The sequence below is a fragment of the Suncus etruscus genome, chromosome 16, assembly GCF_024139225.1.
Source record: "Suncus etruscus isolate mSunEtr1 chromosome 16, mSunEtr1.pri.cur, whole genome shotgun sequence".
Taxonomy (NCBI): domain Eukaryota; kingdom Metazoa; phylum Chordata; class Mammalia; order Eulipotyphla; family Soricidae; genus Suncus; species Suncus etruscus.
In genome coordinates this window covers 56,043,400-56,066,832 of record NC_064863.1, presented here as the reverse complement: position 1 = coordinate 56,066,832, position 23,433 = coordinate 56,043,400, and positions in this window count along the sequence as shown.

Here is a 23,433-nt window from a genome sequence, read left to right as displayed (position 1 = left end):
TAATGAAAAAATATATCTTTCCTTTCTTAAAACCTAACTTTACTTTCAAGTGCAGTGAATATCTATTTTTGCTGTGTCATTTCAGAATGGAATGACTGATAGAATAAATTTGATTAGAAAAAAAGGAAATACCATTCTGCGTTTTTCTCTCTCTCTCTGGCTTATTTCACTCCTCACTCATCTATGGGTTTTAAGAAAAATGAAAGACATTCTTGCAATAATAATTTTCAGACACAAAAGAGAAAGAGCTGGAAGTTCCAGCTCACCTCAGGAAGCTCACCACAAAGAGTGATGAGTTTTAGTGAGAGAAATAACTACATTTTGAACTGTCCTAATAATGAGAATGTATGAGGGAAATGGAGAGCCTGTTTAGAGTACAGGTGGGGGTCAGGTGGGGAGGAGGGTGATGGGAATGTTGCACTGGTGATGGGTGGTGTTTTTTACATGACTGAAACCCAAACACAATCATGTATGTAATAAAGTTGTCTAAAAAAAAAGTAAAAAAAAAGAAAAAAAAAGAAAAAAAGGAAATAATACTAGTAATAAAAAGAACTTCTAGAAAATGAAGAATTATATTAGAAGAATTGAATTAGAATTCTAATGAAAAGAGCCTAAAAAGACTTCAGTGTATTCCAACACAATAAAGAAAAAATAAGGGGGGCCAGAGAAATAGCACCGCATTAGGGCGTTTGCCCTGCAAACAGTAGACGCAGGACCAATGATGATTCGAATCCTGGCTTCTCATACAGACCCACTTGCCTGCCAGGAGTGATTTCTGACCACAGAACCAGGAGTGACCTCTGGTAACTGCTGGGTGTGGCTCAAAAACAAACAAACAAAAAAAATGTAAGTGGAAAGAGAAAGTTTGAACTTCAACTGTCATTTAATGATTTCTTAATTGTTTCATTGGTCTCATCCCCTACCACCCAGGTACTAGGTGGGTTTTAACCCTTATGTTCTTTAAAATTTATAATCTTTGCCTGAATCCCCAGAATGTGCCGCTCTGATCTCTTACCAATGACTACTGCCTCCCTCATTACCTATTACAAGTGCTTACTGAACTACTCATGCTTCTTATTTTCCCATATGTATAATCATGCATTAAGATATGACATTTTTAATTTAAAGGTTACAGAGAGAGTTTAAGAATAACTGTAGGGGCCAGAGCGGTGGCACAGGGTGTAAGGCATCTGCCTTCTGCGCACTAGCCTAGGATGGACCACGATTTGATGTCCCAGCGTCCCATATGGTCCCCCAAGCCAGGAGCGATTTTGGAGTGCATAACCAGGAGTAACCCCTGAGCATCACCGGGTGTGCCCACCGAAAAAGAATAACTGTAATTTAAGCCTTATATGTCACAAAACTAGAGGATATAAGGCGATTTAAACTTCAGAATTGTCAAACTAAAGTTGAATGTAATTACTAAAATGGGAGAATGTTGAAGGGCAGATTTAAGAAAAGAATATGAGTTTTGGGTGCTATTTTGGATATTTAGTTATATGAGATGATTTTAATAGAAAGTCTTGAAAGAGGGTGATTATGTTTGGAACTCACTTGGTGTTGGAGACTGTTTGGAATAATTAAAAAGCCCTCTCACTAATCAAAATGAAGTTTCTAAAAATCTTAGCCAATGTGCTTTTACAAACTGCATGTGGCCTTCCTTGCCCTTGGATCCAAAGAAATAGAAATAGCCTAGAGCTAGGGAGTTACTAGGCTCCAAGATGTCCTTGTAAAGACAGGGGTCAAAAGGCCCAAGCTGAGATTAGATTTTGTACTTTGTTGCTCAAAAATAATGTAAATCTCTTGACTGATGATAATCTTATTAACCTTGTAAAATCAAGATTGTTCCCGTGGAAAATTACAGCAATTCCTACTGTTCCCCGCCCCTACTCTCTCTCTGTTTTGCATTGTCTATAAAAGGTCTAATTTTTCTTTTATTAAACGGACTCCTGATCGGACCCTCGTCTTGAGTCTCATTTTCCCAGCCCCTCTTCTATTCCAGGCCGGATTCTTCTTCGAGAACCGCGAATTACTGACGTGGTCTCCAGCTTTACCTGCTGGTCGGGGGTCCCTGAAGACCATAAGTGGCGCCCAGCGCAAGGCTCGAAGAACAGAACACCCGGGCCGAACGGCAAAAGGCGCGAGTCCCGGGGAGCCTGTCCACAAGACACCGGTAAGACCCTTATATTAAGGGCAGGGTGCAGGAAGGTTAGACTAAGTGATCACTAACACTGCCGTTCAATCGTCCCAGAGATTTGGGACTATCGCCCTGGAAAAATGGGGGCTACTTTATCTAAAGAAGAGGTTTTTATCAAAGATCTTAAGAAAGAGCTGGGTGAAAGAAACGTTAAAGTGAAGAAAAAAGACTTAGTTAAATTTTTTTATATGTGTACATGATATTTGTCCATGGTTTGTAGTCACTAGACCCCCCCCAATAGTTACCAGTACTTGGAAACAAATTGGTGATGAGATTTTGCAATACTATACCAAATATGGTAAAGAGAAAGATAGAAAGGTTATGCAGTTCTATTGGACTATTCTTGGAAAAATTATTACAGGAGCAGAATTAGACTCTTTTGGGGAAAACCCCATTAACAAGGACATTGTTGAAAAGGCTGAAGCCGTTGTAGAAATGGCTTCCCGCAGTCAATCTCGGGCCAGCAGCACCCCTCCCAAAACAGAAAGCCTTATAGATTTAGACTTGGAACCCTCCAAGGGCTTTTTTCCCCCATAATTGCCAGCGCACCCACTAAGGAGGAGATTTTAGATACTGAAGACAATCTGTCCCTGCAGGACGAGGCCGTCCCATTATGATCATGGCCGGCTTTCTCCCTGCGCTCCCCCCCCTCCGTATAGCGCAGACCGCCTGCCTAATCTACCCCAGGTTCTAGCACGGCAGACTGTCCCCTCTAACTTCAAAAAATGTAAGGCCGACCTAGAGACACAATTAAGAGAACTTAAGGGAGATTAAAAAGTCTGGAGGAACAAATTGCCCGGCTTCAAGCCTCTTATGACTCATATCAGTTCCCTGTATTTTTTAATCAACAGCCCGAGCGAGTTACCTTGCCTACCCCCTCCCTGCCCCCTCCCATACCCCGCTTGCCGGAGGATCGGGGCCGATCCCACCAAAGGGGCACGGGTGCTGTGACTCACAGCCCACAGCCTAGATAGAGCCCAGGCTGGGCAGAGGGCTCAGGCTTTAGCTAGGTCCCTTGAGGACATTCAGGAAGAGCCACAACAAGTCCCTGATAACCCTGAATCTGCACCTTCAGTGGGCAACCACATGGCAGAGATTAGGAGATACCAACGTCTCCAACACAAACCTATAGAAACCCTTTTCAAGCCATAAATACCTATGGCCATAATGCCCCCTAAACCCTCTCTTGTCTTGAGGCAGTCCGAGATGGAGGAGAACTGTTACCTGCTGAATGGAAGGAAATTGCTAGCACAACCTTGCCACACTCTGACTATATACTTTGGGGAGACAGATTTTTTGGCCCTATGCAGGCAACAGGCCAACCTGGGCGATGGAGGTTTTACCCTCCCAGATCAGATCTATGAACAGCTTACTGGCACGGGAACCTTTGCCTCCTTTACAGTACAGCAACAGAGGCTTTCCCCTGCTCGTTTGGCTCAGATCAATACTGCTGCCCTCCGGGCTTGGAGAGCCATGCCTAAAAGTGGACAGGCCACCATTCCACTGGCTCAAACAGTGCAAGGCCCCCAGAAGCCCTACAATAAATTCATTAGTAGACTCCTGGAAACGGTAGAAAGGATTATGGGCTCTGCAGATTATAATAATCCCCTTGTCAAGCAACTTGCTTACGAAAATGCTAATGAACCTGCAAAGCCATTCTTCGTGGCCAAAATAAGCTAAAACCTTTAAATGAGATGATCCATCTGTGTAGCGAGGCAGACCCCCTTTGTACATAAAATAGGCCAGGCCATAGTGGCGTTTCAGAACCAGTTCCAATGGAAAAACCTGTTTTAAATGCGGTCAACCGGGACACTGGGTCAAGACATGCCCTCTGGCTAAGCACTCCCCAGTGCTCACCACAGCTAACACTGAGCCTAAACCATCCCTCTGTCCCCGATGCCACCGTGGCAAGCACTGGGTGGCCTCTTGCCATTCTAAGACTGATATTGAAGGCAACCCCCTTCCTCCCCATCAGGGAAACGGCAGGAGGGCCCGGCCCCAGGGCCCACAAAATTTCAGTATTAATGGGCTTCAGAGACCGGCTCGCCCGGTGCAGCAGTTTGTGGCTCCCGCCCAAAGCAACCCCAACCTCCAGCAGGACTTGATAGAGCTTACACCACAACAGCCCCCCTTATCAGAGCCACCCCAGGCTCCGCAGGAGTGGACGTGTGTGCGTCCACCCCAGCAGTATTGACACCAGAAGACAAGGTAGTCACCATAGGGACTGGAGTTTTTGGCCCCCCCACCTCCAGGGATGTTCTTTTTTATTATCGGTCGTTGCCTCCTCTACTATAAAAGGGTTAATAGTTCAGCCATCCTTGGTAGACAATGATTATACAGGAGAAATTATGCTGCTAGCCACTGCCCCTTACAGGCCTGTGCAAATTTTACCAGGACAACGCCTAGCCCAAGCACTGCCTCTACCATTAGATACAACCCTCCCGGCTCTCCCCGAGACACGTGGTGCCCTCCACTCCTGCTCCTCCGAGGTCTATTGGATTAAAGCTATCAGCAAAGTAAGACCCCCTCTAACCATTACTATAGAAGGAAGACCCTTTACTGGGCTCCTAGATTCCGGGGCGGACACTACCTGTATTAGCCCCCTTCTAACTGGCCCGCCCTCCCCCACCCTTGACAGTGTCTCCGGGGTTGCTGGTACTGTCAAGCAGGTTCTTTTAAGGTCTCGCCCCTTAAACTGGGTCGATGATGAGGGAGACAAGGGCACTATCACACCTTATATTATTCCTGAGCTCCCTATAAATTTGTGGGGCGAGATCTCATGGAACAAATGGGTCTTTATCTGATTAAGTGCAAGGACCCCCCGTGTACTACAACAAATGCTAGCCCAAGGGTATGAGTTGCACAAAGGGCTTGGAAAGAATTTGCAAGGTATGCTTAATCCAATTGAGGCCACACCTAAGTTAGATCGGCATGGCCTAGGCTACAAAACTCCTCAGCAGTCTTTTTGATGGCGGTTTCTGGCTCCCCTGCTACCCAAGCAGATAAAATTACTTGGAAGTCCGACTCCCCTGTTTGGGTTAGCCAGTGGCCGCTGTCTTCTGAAAAACTTTCTGCTGCCCAGTTGTTAGTGCAGGAGCAACTCCAGGCAGGACACATTGAACCCTCCACCTCCCCTTGAATACCCCCATCTTTGTTATTAAAAAGAAATCAGGAAAATGGAGGCTGCTCCACGACCTCCGGGAGATAAATAAAACCATGGTCCCTATGGGGGCGCTCCAGCTAGGTCTGCCCTCCCCGGTGGCCATTCCAAAAAATAGCTTTAAAATTATCATTGATCTAAAAGACTGTTTCTTTTTCCATTCCTCTCCACCCAGATGACTGTAAGCGTTTTGCTTTTAGTCTGCCAATTGTTAACTGTGCGGGCCAAACCCTCGCTTTGAATGGAAGGATTTGCCGCAAGGCATGACAAATAGCCCTAATGCTATGCCAAAAATTTGTAGCACAAACTATTGACCCCCTCAGAACTGCTTACCCTTCTGCATATATAATTCATTATACTGATGATATTTTAATCGCTGAAAAGGATGTTCAAAAATTAAACGAAATAGCAGAACACCTCATAAGTAAGCTCACAGCTAGGGGATTTACTATCTCTAAGGACAAGGTACAGCTCTATCCCCCACAGCTGTTTCTAGGCTTTGAACTACTCCCCAATCAAGTTAAAACTCAAAAGGTTCAGATCCGGACCGGTCACATAAAAACGCTTAATGATCTTCAGAAACTTTTAGGGGACATCACTTGGCTACGCCCCTATTTAAAACTAACCACTGGAGAACTTCAGCCCCTTATATGACATAGCCAAAGGGAATACAGATCCTAGCAGCCTTCGAAACCTCACGCCCGAGGCCCACAAGGCCCTGGACTTGGTCCAAACAGCCATACAAAACCAGTTCATCACATATTTCAACCCAGATAAACCCTTATGGTTATTAATTTTTTCCACAAAATTCTCTCCTACAGGCCTCTTGTGGCAACAGGGCCCACTCTTCTGGGTACACCTACCCAGTAACCCAGACAAAACACTCGCTACTTACCCACACTTGGTAGTTGTCATTAGTACAGCAAGGGTGCGAGCAGGCCCTCAAGCTATTTGGTTGCCATCCAGCAAAAATAGTTATCCCCTATAGTAAAAAGGAAGTACAATGGCTCTTGCTTAATCAGGACGAATGGGCGGTTTTTCCTTACAGGGTTTTCTGGGGAGTTGGATAATCACTTCCCCCCTGACAAGCTGCTTCAATTTTTGCAAATTCACCCTGTTGTCTTTCCCAAGCTTAAAAAACTACAGCCCATCCCTGGGGCTACTCTTGTGTTTACTGACAGTAGTTGTAATGGCACCTCGGCCTTGAGCGTTCAGGGCAAGGTCATGAAATTCACTACCGAGCACAAATCTGCTCAGCTTGTAGAACTGGCTGCAGTGCAAAGGGTATTTGAAACAGTTTTTGAACCCTTCAATCTCTATACTGATAGTTTCTACATTGCAACCTCTATTCCATTACTTGAGACTGTACCTTTTATTAAACCCACTTCTAATGCCCAGCCTGACTTTGCAAAAATTCAAAAAACTTATACTTATGAGATCCCACCCATTTTTTGTAGCACACATTAGAGCCCACACTTCCCTCCCTGGACCTTTGGCTGAGGGAAATGCCCTAGTAGATCAAGCCACTCAAATTATGCCTGCCCTGCTGCATAACACCCCCATCCAGCGAGCCATCCAGGCCCATCAGTTACATCATTTGAATGCCCAAACCTTAAGGCTAAAATTTAAAATCACCAGAGACCAAGCAAGGGAGATAGTCAAATCCTGCAAACCTTGCGTCTCTCTTTTACCTGAAGCACATGTAGGAATCAATCCTAGAGGCCTAACTCCGGGAGAACTCTGGCAGATGGACGTTACTCACTATGCAGCCTTTGGAAATCTTAAATACATCCATGTCACTGTTGACACTTTTAGTGGTTTCATTTGTGCCTCCTTGCAAACTGGTGAGGCGACTAAGGATGTCATTGCTCACATGTTGCACTGCCTAACCATTATTCCACAACCATCTGTGCTTAAAACGGACAATGCCCCAGGTTATATTGCTAACAAATTTAGAGATTTCTGTGCAAAATTGGGTATAACCCACAAAACAGGAATCCCCCTATATCCCCAAGGCCAAGGCATTGTGGAAAGAGCAAACCAAACATTAAAGAACATGCTTTTTAAGCTTTCTAATGAAAGCAAGACGCTCTTTGCACGCCTGAGGTAAACATCAGCTTTTTTTTAAATCATGCACTCTTTGTCTTAAATTTCCTTACCCTGGATTTGCAACAGCGCTTCGCCGCTGACCGTTTGTGGCACCCGGCTACTAAGGATGATTTCAAACAGGTCCTCTGGAAAGACGTACACACAGGCCTCTGGCAAGGACCACACCCTGTTCTCATTTGGGGAAAAAGTCATGCCTGCATTCACAACCCCACCACCAACGAAACTAGGTGGCTACCAGAAAGACTGGTTAAATTATACAATGAACCCAGGGACTCTCTCCCTAAGAATTCTTCTCCTTTTTCTCTTGCAGATGGCGAAAATAAAAATGACAGCTTGGCCGCTGAACCTGCAGAATCGGTTCAACAACCTGCCACTACTCTTCTTCCTAACTCTTAGCTCCCTCCCTCCCACCCCTGCTGCCTTTGCTGCAGCTCCTGGCCCTTACCAGGTCTATAACTTTACCTGGGTTATTCTTACTGAGACTGGCGATGTAGCCAATGCCACCTCTATTATAGCTCCCACAGTCCCATGGCCGGATCGTTTTGTTGATATGTGTGCTCTTCCTACGCCTAGCGACTACTGGGTCACCCCTGATTTTATTTCTTCTCACAATGATCTTCAGCCCAAGGCTACTCCCGGCTGCTACAGCGCTTTAAGCTGATCATCCTTGCTTGACACACCCCATTTATGTGTGTCCTGGAGGCTTCCATAGAGATCAACATGATCGCTCCTTAGCCCACAGCTGTGGAGACAGATCTAGCTTTTTTTGCGCTGCTTGGGGCTGTGAAACAACTGGGGACACTTATTGGACACCCTCTTCCTCCTGGGATTTTATCACTGTCCGCCGCCTTCGACCCCCCATCAAGCGGCCATTACGTTCCCTGCATCCCTGCTACAAAGGATGGTGCAATCCGTTGCATATCCAATTTACCACAGCCGGCAAAAAAATACTCTTGGGACAATACTCTCACTTGGGGCCTACGCCTTTACTGTACAGGCTATGACAAGGGCTTTACCTTTTCCATAAAACTTCTTAAAGAAATCCCCTTTTCTCGCCCCATAGCTGTTGGCCCCAATCCTCTTTTTGCACCCCTCCAGTGGTGGCCCCTTCTTACCCCAGGCACCGCCCAAGGCGTTGCCCCCCTCCTCTGCCCGGCTCCTTCACAGCCAAGCCAGATGCTGCCTCCGCTGCTGTTACTAAGTTTCCAGCCTACTATCCCTGCGGGACCTGTCTCCACAGCTGACCTCATCCTGCAAATGGTTAATGCATCTGCCCAAGCCTCTCTCCATAACCCCCTACCAACGCTGCTGGATTTGCTACTCGCTGGTCCCACCATTCTATGAAGGCATTGCAGCCTTTGGAACCCCCCTCTACACCAATGACTCTGGTCTCCTTCGCTGGGGTACACAGCCTCAAAGACACGGACTGACAGTGGGACAAGTCGTGGGGTATGGACTCTGTCTCCTTGGCCCCCAAATGATTCCTCCCGTTCCCTTGCTAGAAACCTGCAATCAAACATTTCATGTTCATGAACAAGCTCTTTTTCTTATTGCCCCAAATTTCACCTTTTTTGTTTGCTCCACCGGATTAAACCCCTCATATTATTGTTAATGTTTTTCCTTGCTCACCGTGATTACTGTGTTTTGGCAATTCTTATGCCCAAACTCACTGTTCGACCCCGAATCAGACTTATTGCCTCACTCTGGTACCTCCCCTGGTCTCTCTCGTGCTAAACATGAACCTGTAACAGCCATCACCCTGGCAGTCCTTGTTGGCCTTGGCGCCGCTGGTGCAGGTACAGGTATCTACTCCCTCATCCGCACTGAGGGGTCTATAGGCTTTCTAACAAACACCGTTGTTAAGGATATAGAGGAGCTTAAAAAGGGTCTCGATTATTTACAACAAACTGTTGGCTCCTTGGCTGAAATGGTATTGCAAAATCGCCGAGCCCTTGACCTTGCCTTTTAAAGGAGGGAGGAATGTGTGTTGCTTTAAAAGAAGAATGTTGCTTTTTTAAAGATAAGTTAGGCCTTGTTAAGGATAGCATAAAAAAGGTTGAAGAAAATCTAGCTGAAACCAAGAAAACCTTGGACAGGGAGGAAAGCTGGTATAAAAATTGGTTTTCCACATCTCCCTGGTTATCCACACTGCTTGGCCCATTCATTGGGTTCATGCTGCTCATTTCTTTTGGTCCATGGGCATTTCGCCGCCTAACTGGCTTTATAAAAACCCAGATTAATGAGGCTACAAAAAAAATCTGTGGGCATTTACTACCAGCAGCTCCAGCCTCATGAGCCCCCCCGTTGCTGATACTGCTGAGGGCAAAGAGAGCGCCCCTGAAGAACTGGATTTTGAGGAACTGGAATGGCTCGCTAAGTGAAAGAAATCCTCACACGGCTGTGGAAATGCCTTTGACGGGATTAGCCTGGTGCCAGTAGTCAGGAGCACACCCCATTCTTTAACTTTGTGCAGGCTCTTAGGGGTAGGGCACTCCAGCCTACATGCACTGATGCAAGAACCTTCTTGCGTGCTCCCCGAGCCGCTACTTTTGGGGTGCTGACACTGGGGGGCCCACCAGACAGCCTAAGACAGGGTTTCCACCCATCTTTGAATTAATAAAAAAGGGGGGAATTTGTTGGAGACTGTTTGGAATAATTAAAAAGCCCTCTCACTAATCAAAATGAAGTTTCTAAAAATCTTAGCCAAAGTGCTTTTACAAACTGCATGTGGCCTTCCTTGCCCTTGGATCCAAAGAAATAGAAATAGCCTAGAGCTAGGGAGTTACTAGGCTCCAAGATGTCCTTGTAAAGACAGGGGTCAAAAGGCCCAAGCTGAGATTAGATTTTGTACTTTGTTGCTCAAAAATAATGTAAATCTCTTGACTGATGATAATCTTATTAACCTTGTAAAATCAAGATGTTCCCGTGGAAAATTACAGCAATTCCTACTGTTCCCCGCCCCTACTCTCTCTCTGTTTTGCATTGTCTATAAAAGGTCTAATTTTCTTTTATTAAACGGACTCCTGATCGGACCCTCATCTTGAGTCTCATTTTCCCAGCCCCTCTTCTATTCCAGGCCAGATTCTTCTTCGAGAACCGTGAATTACTGACGTGGTCTCCAGCTTTACCTGCTGGTCGGGGTCCCTGAAGACCATAACTTGGTAAGTTATTTTTTAAATTAACAAGAATGAAAGCAATCATGTAAGGAGAACTACTAAAATGATAAAAATAAGAAAGTCTGAAATCAAGGACTCATCATCATTTAAGTGAAAAAAGAATCAAGACAGCAGCTATAGAGATAGCAAAGCAGATAGGTTTCTACTTTTGTATGATGTCATCCCACGTCTGATCTTTGGGAACAAGTTCTTTAGACACCTCCATGAGTGATACAGAAGTATAGAGCCAGAAAATAGGTCCTAGCTCATAAGAAGTCCCCCAAACAAACAAACAAACAAAATCTCATATGTACAAAACAAAAAAGGTTCAGGAGATAGTGAGGTAGTGTATATACATAGAATGCTGAAGAAAAAAGCTCTTGGAAAATGTTAAGTTCTACCAGAAGTTCTGAAAGCCAAGAGAAGAGGTTGTCTTTTGAAGTAAGTGTTGGATATCTCTGATGAAACCTGCAGACAAGAAAAGTGAAATGAAAAGAACTTGACAGCATGAAAGTGACTTTAACAAGGATTTGTTTCAGTGACATATGTCTTCATCATACTTCCAAGCAAGCTCCTGTTATCTCCTTCCTAACAATAGAGCAAATCAAATATTTAGATGCAAATATGGAATCTCTACTAGAGACCACAGTTTTGTGTTAAAGAGAAATAGATTTTGTTTAAAAGCAAACTATTTGATTTCAGGAAGTTGTGCAGATACAAGAGATATTAACTCAATTTTAAATAATTATGACTTTTTTGCCATCTATTAACTAAAATATTAAAATTTTATTAATATTATACTGCTTTACCTGATCTAGTTGGACCACAGATCAAGAAAAATCTAACAGTTTAGTTTATTTTATATAAATATATATATATATATATATTTTTTTTTTTTTACGGTCCGTCCTAGACTAGAGAGGGCAAAGCAGAGGCCTTATGGCTTTGCACAAACACTTATTTATTTTTTTTATATTTTTTAAATTTTATTTAAACACCTTGATTACATACATGATTGTGTTTGGGTTTCAGTCATGTAAAGAACACCACCCATCACCAGTGCAACATTCCCATCACCAATGTCTCAAATCTCCCTCTTCCCCACCCGACCCCACGCCTGTACTCTAAACAGGCTTTCCAATTCCCTCATACATTCTCATTATTAGGACAGTTCAAAATGTAGTTATTTCTCTAGTTTATTATATTTTTCATCTGATTACAATTAGATGTAAAAACTACCTACTCCAATAATTCAAATGTGTATTAATTAACTGTAGGAAACACATTGTGAGACATACTGATGTCAAAAATTATGGAAAACTATTGGTGTCTTTTTTTTAATTTTTATTAAAACCAAAGTGAATTACAAGTCTTTTACAGTTATATTTAAGGTACATAGTGAAAGTGAATTAGGGGCAATTCCCACCACCAGTGATAACCTCTGTTTGGCACTATCCCCAGAATGCATCCCATACCTCTACCCTTAGCTCCCTGGACTGCAAGTGAAACAGGTCCTTTTGTATAGCTTGTTGGGGGTTGGATCTCTTGATTTTATTTGTCATTAGCTTTAAGTTTTGATCTTTTTCTATTTTTCACTCAATCTCAGTTCTCATGAGAACTACTTGTCACTGGTACCATCCACGTTTTTTTTTCCCCCAGTTCTTAGGAAGACATAGAAAGTATAAGACAGAATAGTTGATTCATGTTTTATGGTTCTGATTAAAACAACAACAAAAAAAGCAAACAGGAAGAACCTATCTATAAGCTAAGAAGCTTTATATGATTACAAAACAAAGGGTGGGGCTGGTATGTTGAATTATTTTTGTTCTTATTTTTTTACGTGCAAATGACATTGGAGAATGAAGATAATGATAGCATTGAAGGCCAAGATAATATCATATCCTTGGATACTTGCTTTGAACAATGAAGCTCACTTGCCAAGTAAATATCTTAACTGACTATGAAATATCCAATTCCTTTTACTCTTTATCATCATGTTTTCAATGTCTTTTTAGTAAAGTTTGTTTTTTTCTAGACCATCATTTTTATTTTCACCAACAAATTAAAAGGTATATTAAAAGGCAAAATGAAGAATATATATATGTATATATAAAGAGCAATCATCAGATTCTATGTGGAAGAAATCTTACAGAATTTTAAAACAAATGTGGGATTGGCAGAGAAAACTTAAAGGATTTGAGTGTGAGCATTACATTCATTGAGTCCCTCAGTATGTTCCCTTATATGCTTCCCATCCAGCACTATTTTCTGGGGGCTGTGGCACTTCAGCACTGATGTTGCTGGTCAGTATTGCATTGCTGGACAATGGTATCAACTCTTTGTCCTTTTATCTACTAGCATAATCAGTTGCAAACATGTCCCGGTTAAGTTAAAACCAGTTGTAAGAGGTCTCCAGGAACTCAAAATTAACCCCCAAATAAATAAGAAATTGTTATTAATATCTAAATAAAAAAAGTAGAATAGTTTATCCAAGAACTATGGTACAATTTCAGAAAATGAAAGTTAGTAAGATGAAGAGAGCATAGGAAAGAAAGAGAAAATAATTTTTAGAAATATACAAATAAAATTGACATGGAAATAGTCAATTAGGATAATAAAATATTCTTATTTTAAAACCTTCTCTGTGTTTAATTAATGATGTATTTAAACATCATGATTATAAAGTTGTTAATGATTGGGTTTCAGTCATACAATGTATATCACCCTTCACCAATACCTATTTCCCACCAGCAGTTACCCCAGCTTTCCTCCCATTCTCCCTCTCTCTAAATTTCTCTTGCACTTTTCCTTTGGTTTGCATTATTTGGGGGGGGGTGCTCATTTGATGCTCAGGGGTTACTCCTGGCTATGCACTCAGAAATTGCTCCTGGCTTGGAGGGGACCATATGAAACCCAAGGGATGGAACCGAGGTCCGTCCTAGGCTAGCGCTTGTAAGGCAGATGCCTTACCTCTGGGCGCCACCACTCTGGCCTGGTTTGCATTATTGTTAATGAAGGAATAGCATATATATTAGTTTTATCTCCTTCTAGCACCCAGTTCTTGTCTAGAGTGATCAGTCACAACTATTATTCTTATAGTTGCCATCTTCTCTACCCTAACTACACGTCAATATTTATAGCAAATTTGAAACTAAGGAACTTCCTGAACCTCATCTCTGTTGGTTCTGTATGTTATTGTCATATTTTTTTTCTTATATACCACAAAAGAGTGAGATCATTCTATGTCTATTACTCTACTTCTGATTCATTTTTTCTCAGCACAATACTCTCCATATCTGAACCTGTATAAGGAAATCTCATGGCTTTCTTTTCCCTAACCACTGTGTAGTATTCCATTGTATGGGTGTACCACAGTTTTCTCTATTCACTCATCTGTTCTCAGGTACTTGAGTAGTTTCCAGATTCTGACTATTGTAAATAGTGTCTCAATGAACATAGGAATACAGAGGGTGTTTTTTGTATTCTATTTCTTGGTTCCTAGGGAATATCCATAGGAGTGCCCACTGCTATGAAGCATAATTTCTAATTTTTTGAAGAATATCCATATTGTTTTCCAAAAGGACTGGACCAATAGAAATTCGCACCAGCAGTAATAAGAGTCCCTTTACCCCCCCCCCCCCTCTCTGGGTCAGCACTCATTCTTATTTGTTATTTTGTTTGTGGGCCACACCCAATGGCACTCAGGGGTTACTCCTGACTCTAAGCTCAGAAATTGCTTTTTTCTAGGGATACCATATGGCATGCTGGAGATCAAACCTGGGTCCATCCCAGATCATCTGCATGCAAGGCAAACACCCTACTACTTTGCTATCACTCCAGTCCCACTCATTCTTATTTGTATGATGAGTGCCAGTCTCTTTAGTGTGAGATATTTCATTGTTGTTTTTGATGTGCATTTTCCTTATGATTAGTGATGTGGAGGATTGTTTCCATTGCTTTAGGGTCATCAGTATTTAATCTTTGAATAACTGTTGATTTTTTCTCTCAATTTTTTTCAGTGGGATTGGATATTTGTTTTTTTCTTTGCTAAATTCATATATTACATTTAACTCCATTAATTTGAAATCCAAATGTGTATTGGGTGAATAGCCTCTCCCATTCTGTTGGAAGTCTTTATATATTAATCACTATTTCCTTTGAGGTACAGAAGCTTCTCACTTTAATGCAGTTCCATTTGACTATTTTTGCTTCTACTTGCTTGGTCAATAGTGTTTCTTCCATGAAGATTCCTTTAGCTTCAATATCATGGAGTGTTTTACAGTATTTTCCTCTATATGCCTTTGTTTTCGGGCCTAATATCATGATAGGTGTTTAATCCATTTTTATTTGACTTTTGTACCTAGCACTAAATAGAAATCTGAGTTTGCTTCCTTGAATGTAGCTGTTCAGTTTTCCCAACACCACCTTTGAAAAGGTTATCCATGCTCTACTGCATATTTCTTTTCCCTTTGTCAATTATTAGTTGATTGCATACCTGAGAGTCAGACTCAGAATTTTGAAGTCTGTTCCATAATCAAAGGGCCTGCTTTTTTTTAAATTAAAGAATTTTTTTATTTAAACACTGTAATTACAAAGATAATTGTATTTGGGTTTCAGTCATAACAAGAACACCCCCTTCACCCATGCAACCTTCCCATCACCAATGCCCCCATCACTTCCCTCCCCAAACCCCGCCTGTATTCAAGACAGGCTTTCTACATCCCTCGTTCACTGACATTGTTATGATAGTTTCTCAGAGTAGTTATTTATCGAACTGCACTTACCACTCTTTGTGGTAGCTTCATATCTTAAGCCTGTCCTTCTGGCCCTCAACTCTGGGAATTATTTCAATGTCTTTAATTTCTCTTAAAACCTATAGATGAGCGAGACTATTCTGTGTGTATCTCTCTTCCCCTGACTAATTTCACTCAGCATAATATATTGCATGTACATCCATGTGTAGGAAAATTTCCTGACTTTATCTCTCCTGACGGCTGCATAATATCCCATTGTGTATATGTACCACAGTTTCTTTAGACATTTATCTGTTGAAGGGCATCTTGGTTGTTTCTAGAGTCTGGCTATTGTAATAAGTGCTGGCGATGAATAAATATAGGTGTGAGGAAGGGATTTTTGTATTGTACTTTTGTGTTCCTAGGGTATATCCCTAGGATTGGTATAGCTGGATCAAATGGGATCTCAATTTCAGTTTTTTTTGAAGAATCTCCATATTGTTTTCCATAAGGGCTGGACTAGATGACATTCCCACCAGCAGTTAATGAGAGTTCCTTTATCTCCACATCCCTACCAGCACTGATTGTTCTTGTTCTTTGTAATGTGTGTTAGTCTCTGTGATGTGAGATGGTACCTCATTGTTGTTTTGATTTACATCTTTCTGATGATTAGTGATATTGAAGCATTTTTTCATGTGCCTTTTGGCCATTTGTATTTCTTACTTGAGAAATTGTCGGTTCTTTTCTTTTCCCTCTTTTTTTGATGGGGTTAGATTTTTTTTGTTATGTTCTATCAGTACCTTGTATATCTTAGATATTAGTCCCCTAACTGATGGTCTTTCTTTATGACTGTTGCTTTACAATATAAAGTTGGAGAGAGGAATTTCTCCCATCTATATTTTTCCCAAGGATTGATTTATCTACTGTGGAGGTATGCATTCCATATAAATTCAGGAATATTTGATACTTTTTTTTTTTGAAAAATATGTGTATCTTTATGGCGATTGTATTGAATCTGTATGATGCTTTGGGAAGTATGGCCATTTTTACCATGTTTAATCCTCCCAATCCATGAACAAAGTATATATTTCCATTTGTTTATATCCTCTTTCATTTTGAGAAACAGTGTTTTGTAACTTTATTTTATAGGTCTTTCACCTTTGTAGTTAAGGTGACTCCAAAATACTTGATTTTCTGTGGCATAGTTGTGAATGAGGTTATTTTAAATATTTTTTTCTCTTTCATTATTTGCGTATTAAAAAACCATGAAATTTTGAATATTTATTTTGTGACTTGTCAATTTACAAAACAAATCTAGTTTTTTCTAGAAGCTTTTTGATAGGTTTTTCTGGATTTTCTAAATAAGGTATCATGTCATCTTTAAACAGTGAGGGGATGACTTATTCTTTTCCTAACTGATGCCCTTGATATTTTCTTCTTGCCCAATAACTATGGCAAGTACTTACATTACTATATTAAATAGAACTGGAGAGAGGCAACGTTACCTTGTGCCAGATCTTAGAGGAAAGCCTTCTTAATTTTTCTCTATTGAGTATGAGTTTTCTCATGAGTTTATGGTAAATGAATTTGACTATATTGAGAAAAGTTCTTAAGATCCCATTTTTGAGAGATTTTAGCATGAATGAATAATGGACCTTGTCAAGTGTTTTCTCCACATCTATTGATATGATTATATAATTTTAATTTTTATTAGTATGGTGTATTTTATTGATTAACTTTTGTACATTAAACCATCCTTGCATGTCTGGAATGCATCCTATTTGGTCATGGTTTTATGACCTTCTTGAAGTGCTGCTGAATTCTATTTACTAGTATTTTTTTTAGGATCTTTGCATTTGTGTTCATTACCAATATTGGCCTATAAATTCTTTTATCATCAATCAATATATTGATCTATCAATCTGTCAATCTACTTATCTATCATCATTATCTATCTATCATCTATCTATCTATCTATCTATCTATCTATCTATCTATCTATCAAATATCTATTGACTTTCCAATGCACTCAGAAGTTCAGTGACCACTCTGCAATATTTAACCTCTCCATTAAGTTTATGATTGTGTTCAAAGGTACATTGTTGCTCAAGTCTCACAATGCCAAGAAAACACATTGTCACTAAAGCTAACCTGGTAATCTTCCAGCACCCCTCCTTGGTTATACCCACTGTGCTTGGGAGACCATAAAGGAATAAAACCAGGGTCTAATATAAACATGTTCTCAAAAACCCTTACTCATAAGTCCAAAAGAATTCTTAATCGCCAATATTTTACACAGTGCATATTTGGACACACAATGCCTGCAACATGGCTGCACAGACAAACCTGTTAGATCCCTGGCATCTCATATGGTTCCTCCAAGCCCAAAGCGATTTCTGAGCACATATCCAGAGTAACCGCTGAGCATCACTTGGGGTGTGTCCACCCCCCCAAATTAAAAGTTTGAAAGAATTCACTAGTGAAAACATCTGGGCCTGGAGTTTTTTTTAGGAAACATCTTTTGATAATCTGAAATGGGTAATTATATTTTCTCAAAGGTAATAGTTATTTTTTCAGGAATTCCAGGTAATCTTGTTAAAACCTAGGGGGCCAGAGAGATAGCACAAAGTTAGGGCATTTGCCTTGCAAGTGGCTGACCCAGGAAGACCTAGTTTGATTCCCCGCATCTCATATGGTCTCCCAGCCTGCCAGAGACGATTTCTGCATGCAGAGACAGGAGTAACTCTGAGCACTATTGGGAGTGTCCCAACAAACAATCAGTCAATCAATCAATCAATAAAGTTTTAAAAATAAACAAATAAATAAATAATAAAAAAATTATCACTCTCTGTGGGAAAGATCATCAAAAATCTCTTCTGCTCCTTAGTCTCATAGTATGTGTAGAAAGAATAAAATAAAATTAGTAAAATTGTGCGTAAAATAAAATATGATTTATATTTTAGTGGATGGAATATTGCAAATCAATAAAAATATATAAAATGTATAATGAATAAATAAAGGTAATAGCAAAATGTCATACATTCCTATTTCAACTGCTGTTATATTGTCTATAAATATTATAAAGTATGAAAATTGGATTGGAAATGTTGACTCTTTGGGATTATTTCATGTTACTATGGCCTAATTGCTTCTAGCATCTAAATTAAAAATGAACAGAACCACTCATATATGTCAAAGTCAACAGAAATAAAACTATAATATATTTTGTTGTAGGAAATTAATCAAACACAAATTGGGTTTCTAAAATCTTATAAATTGGAAAGTCATAATTTAAAATTTATTGATTTAGCAAGATTCTATATTAAGTATTATGATCTTTTTACTCTCCCACTTTATCCATTGAGTCATTATTTATAACCATATTGGCTCATGTTTTATAAAAGATATATGAATCTATTGAAAATTAGAAAATGAAAACATACTCCTCATGTCATATTCTGCTTTGTTTTGGAGGCCACTTCTGACAGTGTTCAGTGGCTATTCCCAGTATAGTTTTAGGTAACTGCTCCCACTGGCGCTCTGGGGACCATGTGGTGCCAAAGATCTAAGCCAATCCATATTTTAAATAAAAAAAATTGTACTATAAAAAATGAAAAAAAAAACAAGTCTTGTTGATGATTATTATTGTTAATTCTGTCATGTTAGTACATTTTTTAAAACATTTTGTCAAACTTTGATTAGAAAATATTTAATATTCTAATTATTTTATTCTTTCATTTGGCTTGATAAGTAGAATGGATGTTTTTTTCTTGTTAAGTTTTGCCAGTTTAATCTTCCAAGTTTTATTTTGTTCATCCCAAATGTGTGCATCAATTAGATGACTTAAAATAAAATGTTGATTATTTTCTTGGCAATGAATTCTAACAACACATTTATGGATCACCTCTCATATTTATTATTTAATTAAATTATTACATTATTTTCTGATGAAAACATTGGGTTTCTTTATACATTTGTTCAAATAGTCTTTCTGCAAATATTTACTAGGTATTTACTCTGTCTGAAGCATTGTTATGTTCATACCAATCAAAATTCTAAATTAAAGCAAAGTACTAAAAACATGTAGTAAAAGAAAATGGGTTTTAAAAAGAAATTAATGAATGAATTTATCATTTGTTTTCCATGAGTTGACTCCTGAAGATATTTTCCAAATTGGCATTTGTGCCTGTTAATTCATTTTTTAATTTATAGGGAGATTATTTATGACTTAAATTTATCTACCTAAATTGTGATTTAAATATTAATGGCTATATTTATTTTTCTGATCTACATAAAATAATACATTCCCAGAGTACAGAAACATTAAGAAAACACAAATAAAATGCAGCAGTTCACATAATTTCCCTCTGTAGATTTAATATTTGACCAAATGGAAATTTAATAGTATTTCAGCAACACATCAAATATTTGAACTAAATTGCTGGATGATTTTGTTAGTAGCATTTTGATTTTATTTCTTTAATAAGAATCTTGTTTCTAACTTCTAATTCTTCTAGCATATATATTTATACTGGTGAAATGCTTGTTTTTTATTGAGAAGAGAGGCTTGACTTTTCTCATAGAAAATTATGTGTACACTATGGTCTTATTTCACTGGCTAGCTTGAGATTGGAAATGATCTGTTTTCTTTACCTATTAAGCCTTTTTCTGTTTGATTTTAGCATGCCAATTCACTGGATTTTTGCTCAGTTCATGTCTAGCTAGTGAATTAAAACATCAACTTATTACAGCAGGGATATGAGCTAGAGCTCATGTTGGAAATTTTATACATCTTTTATTAAGTCAAATGAAAAAACAGATAACTGAAGGCATTATATTCAAGCACTTTTTATGTATAAAAATATGAAAAAGGATATTTCATTTCGATTGAGTTGTTCAAAAGTACCTCATTCACATTTTTTTCCTTTGGTACTTATTCATTCTATTACAGTTTGGTGATATTGTGTTTTTATTTCTCTGAAAATTTATGAATTTATTTAATGTATACTATATTTTGTCTTTCAACAGCATTTAATAGAGTTGAAATAATAAGTCAATGGACTGCGTGCATGTTTTGTAAGGTTTGGATTTGATTCCTGATGTCACATGGTTGCTTGCCTGAGTACTATTGGGAAAGACCCTAAGAGCAGAGCCAGGAGTAATCCCTAAGTAAAAATTAAAATAAATGTAAATAATTTAATATATGTTAACATAATTCAAATATCTGTAATTTTTCTGTTTCTTCTCTATAGATCAACATGTTTCACCCCAAAACTTTAGGACTCAGTTGCTTTTTAAATGTCTTCTTTGTTTCTAGAGAGAATAAAGTAAAATTAGCCATTATATTCTACATGAATAAATACTCAGGGTACCTTGAAGTTAATTGTAGGTTAAAAAGAATTTTTTTATTAACTATGAAATATATGGAATTTTGTTTCTAGAAATCATGCCATTTTGTCAATTTTTAAATTTTTTCTACGAGTTTTAAATACATTTTCTTAAACTTGTGTGCTTAGACTATATGATAGACTGTGAATTCCTCAATAGCAGACACTGTATTTTAAGCTTCATAACTTCTTTAGAATTTTGCTTAGTGTCTGAAACATGGTACAATATGGGAAAACACTAGGAAAGTGCATCAAAACCAGACTTTGATTAGATGTAGAAAAAAAAATGCAGTAAGTAGAGAATTGAAACTAGTTGATAAATTACCCCAGTAAAAGTGAGTGTGTGATATTTGAGATACTTAGGAAAAACTATTTAAAGCTTTGAGGTGGAGAGTATGAGCCATTTTTCAGATTGTACAATACTTAATATAAATTATGGTGTCAAGTGGATGAACGAGGCTTGAAGAAGAATTGATGAGGGGAGACCTGTCTAGCTTGCTTTTTACGTTCATCAAACTTAAATTTTAACATAAAATCAATAACAACTAAATGTTCTGTTTTCAGCAGTTTGTGACAGACTTTCTCCTTTTTTCCTTTCCTCCCTTTCTTGTTCTCTATGTCAGCAACACACACACACACACACACACACACACACACACACACACACACACACACATTTGTTTGTTATTTGTTTGGAGAGCCACACCCAGTGACACTCAGGGATTACTCCTGGGTATGTGCTCAGAAATCACTACTGGCTTGGGAGACCATATGGGAGGACAAGATCGAGTCCCGGTCTGTCCTAGGGTCAGCAATGTGGCTGTTGTAGAAGTTGTATAAGACTGCAGATAATTCAACAGATCAAGTTACTGTAATCCACACAATACAGCACTACAATCTAAACTAAGGTGTATATCATAGAATGCAGGGGAAAGTAAAGACGGGTAAATGAAACTCTGGACAGAGAAGTTCTAGTGACAGGACATAGATAAAAATAAATCTTAAAATAATACTTGTTTGTTTTGTTTTCACAGTGAATGCTGACATTATCACAAGAATATTATTAGGGATAAATATCAGAAGACAATTTTAGCTTTGTATATATTTTTCCTTTATTAACACACCATAATTGCAAGACTTGTTTCATGATTGAGTTTCAGTCTTACAATATAACCACCTTTCAACTGTAAATATTTCCTACCATCAATGGTCCTCAGTTGCCTGCCCTCTGGGAAGACATTTACTCTCTCTCTCTCTCTCTCTCTCTCTCTCTCTCTCTCTCTCTCATTATCTTGTTCCTTCTTTTCCTTTGTTCCCTACACTGTGGTTTTCACTATTGCAAATGATGGGGTAGAATGCACATAATTTACTAGCTAGTCAACACCCATATTATTGTCCAGAATGATCAGCTAGTTTCAAGTATCATTGTTGCAATAGTTCCTTTTCTATCCTAACTACACTGACCCCCTATTTGTTTGCAACGTCCTACAATGGACTGACCCTCCCCCCCCCCCGGCCCTCATTTCTCTTCTCTGTGGAAATTATCATACTATATTCCCCATCCCCATTTCCCAGCAAATGAGTTAGATTATTCTGTCTATCCCTCTCAATCTGACTCAGCAAATTTAATGACTTCATTTTTTTTTCCCTAAAAGCTGAATTGACTTCTATTGTGTAGACGTAGCACAGTTTATGCATCCAATCAACTGTTTGGGGGCATTTTGGTTGTTTCCAGATTCTGGTTATTGTAATAGTGCTGCGATTAATTTAGGTGTTTTTGTGTCCTACATACTTAAAAGTGGTATTACTGGATCATATGGAAGTTTCTTTCTAGCTTTTTGAGAAATATCCATATTGTTTCAAAAAAGGGCTGGACTAGTCTGCCTTCCCACTAGCAGTGAATGAGTCTCTTGCACTTGACATCAACGCCAGCAAGGGTTTTTTTGGTTCTTTGTGATGTGTGCCAGTGTCTTTGATATGAGGATATATTTCTTATCATTTTGATTTGTATCACCTTGATAATAAGTAAGTTGGAGGATTTTTTCCAAGTGGTATTTTGGTCATCAGTATTACTTCTTTGAGGAAATATTTGTTCATTTCTTCTCCCCTTTTTTGGAAGAGGCTAGATGTGTTTTCTTGCTGAGTTCTAACAGTGCTTGTATATACTACATATTAACTCCTTATCAGATGAGTGAATAATTTCTCCCATTATGTGGAATGTCTTTGTACCCTAATCACTATTTCCTTTGAGGTTCAGAAGCTCCTAAGTTTAATGTACTTCCATTTGTTTATCTTTGCTTCCACTTGGTTGGCCAGCAGTGTTCTTCCTTGAAGATACCATTAGCTTCAATGTCATGGACTGTTCTGCTGACATTTCCTTTTGTTTAACTTATGGTTTGGGATGTAATATCATGATAGGTCCTTGATCTATTTTGATTTGATGTTTATACACGGAATTAAATAGAGATCTGTGTTTGATTTTTATGTGTAAGTGACAAGTTTCCCAACACCACATGTTGAAAAGGTTCCTCTTGATCTACATTGTATTTCTTGTTTCTTTATCAAGATTATTCATATACTTGAATTTCAGTCTCAGAATACTCAAATCTATTCTATTAATCTTAGGGTCTATCTTTATTCCAGTACCATGCTGTGTCAATGACTATTGATTTATAGTAACAGTGTAAAGTTG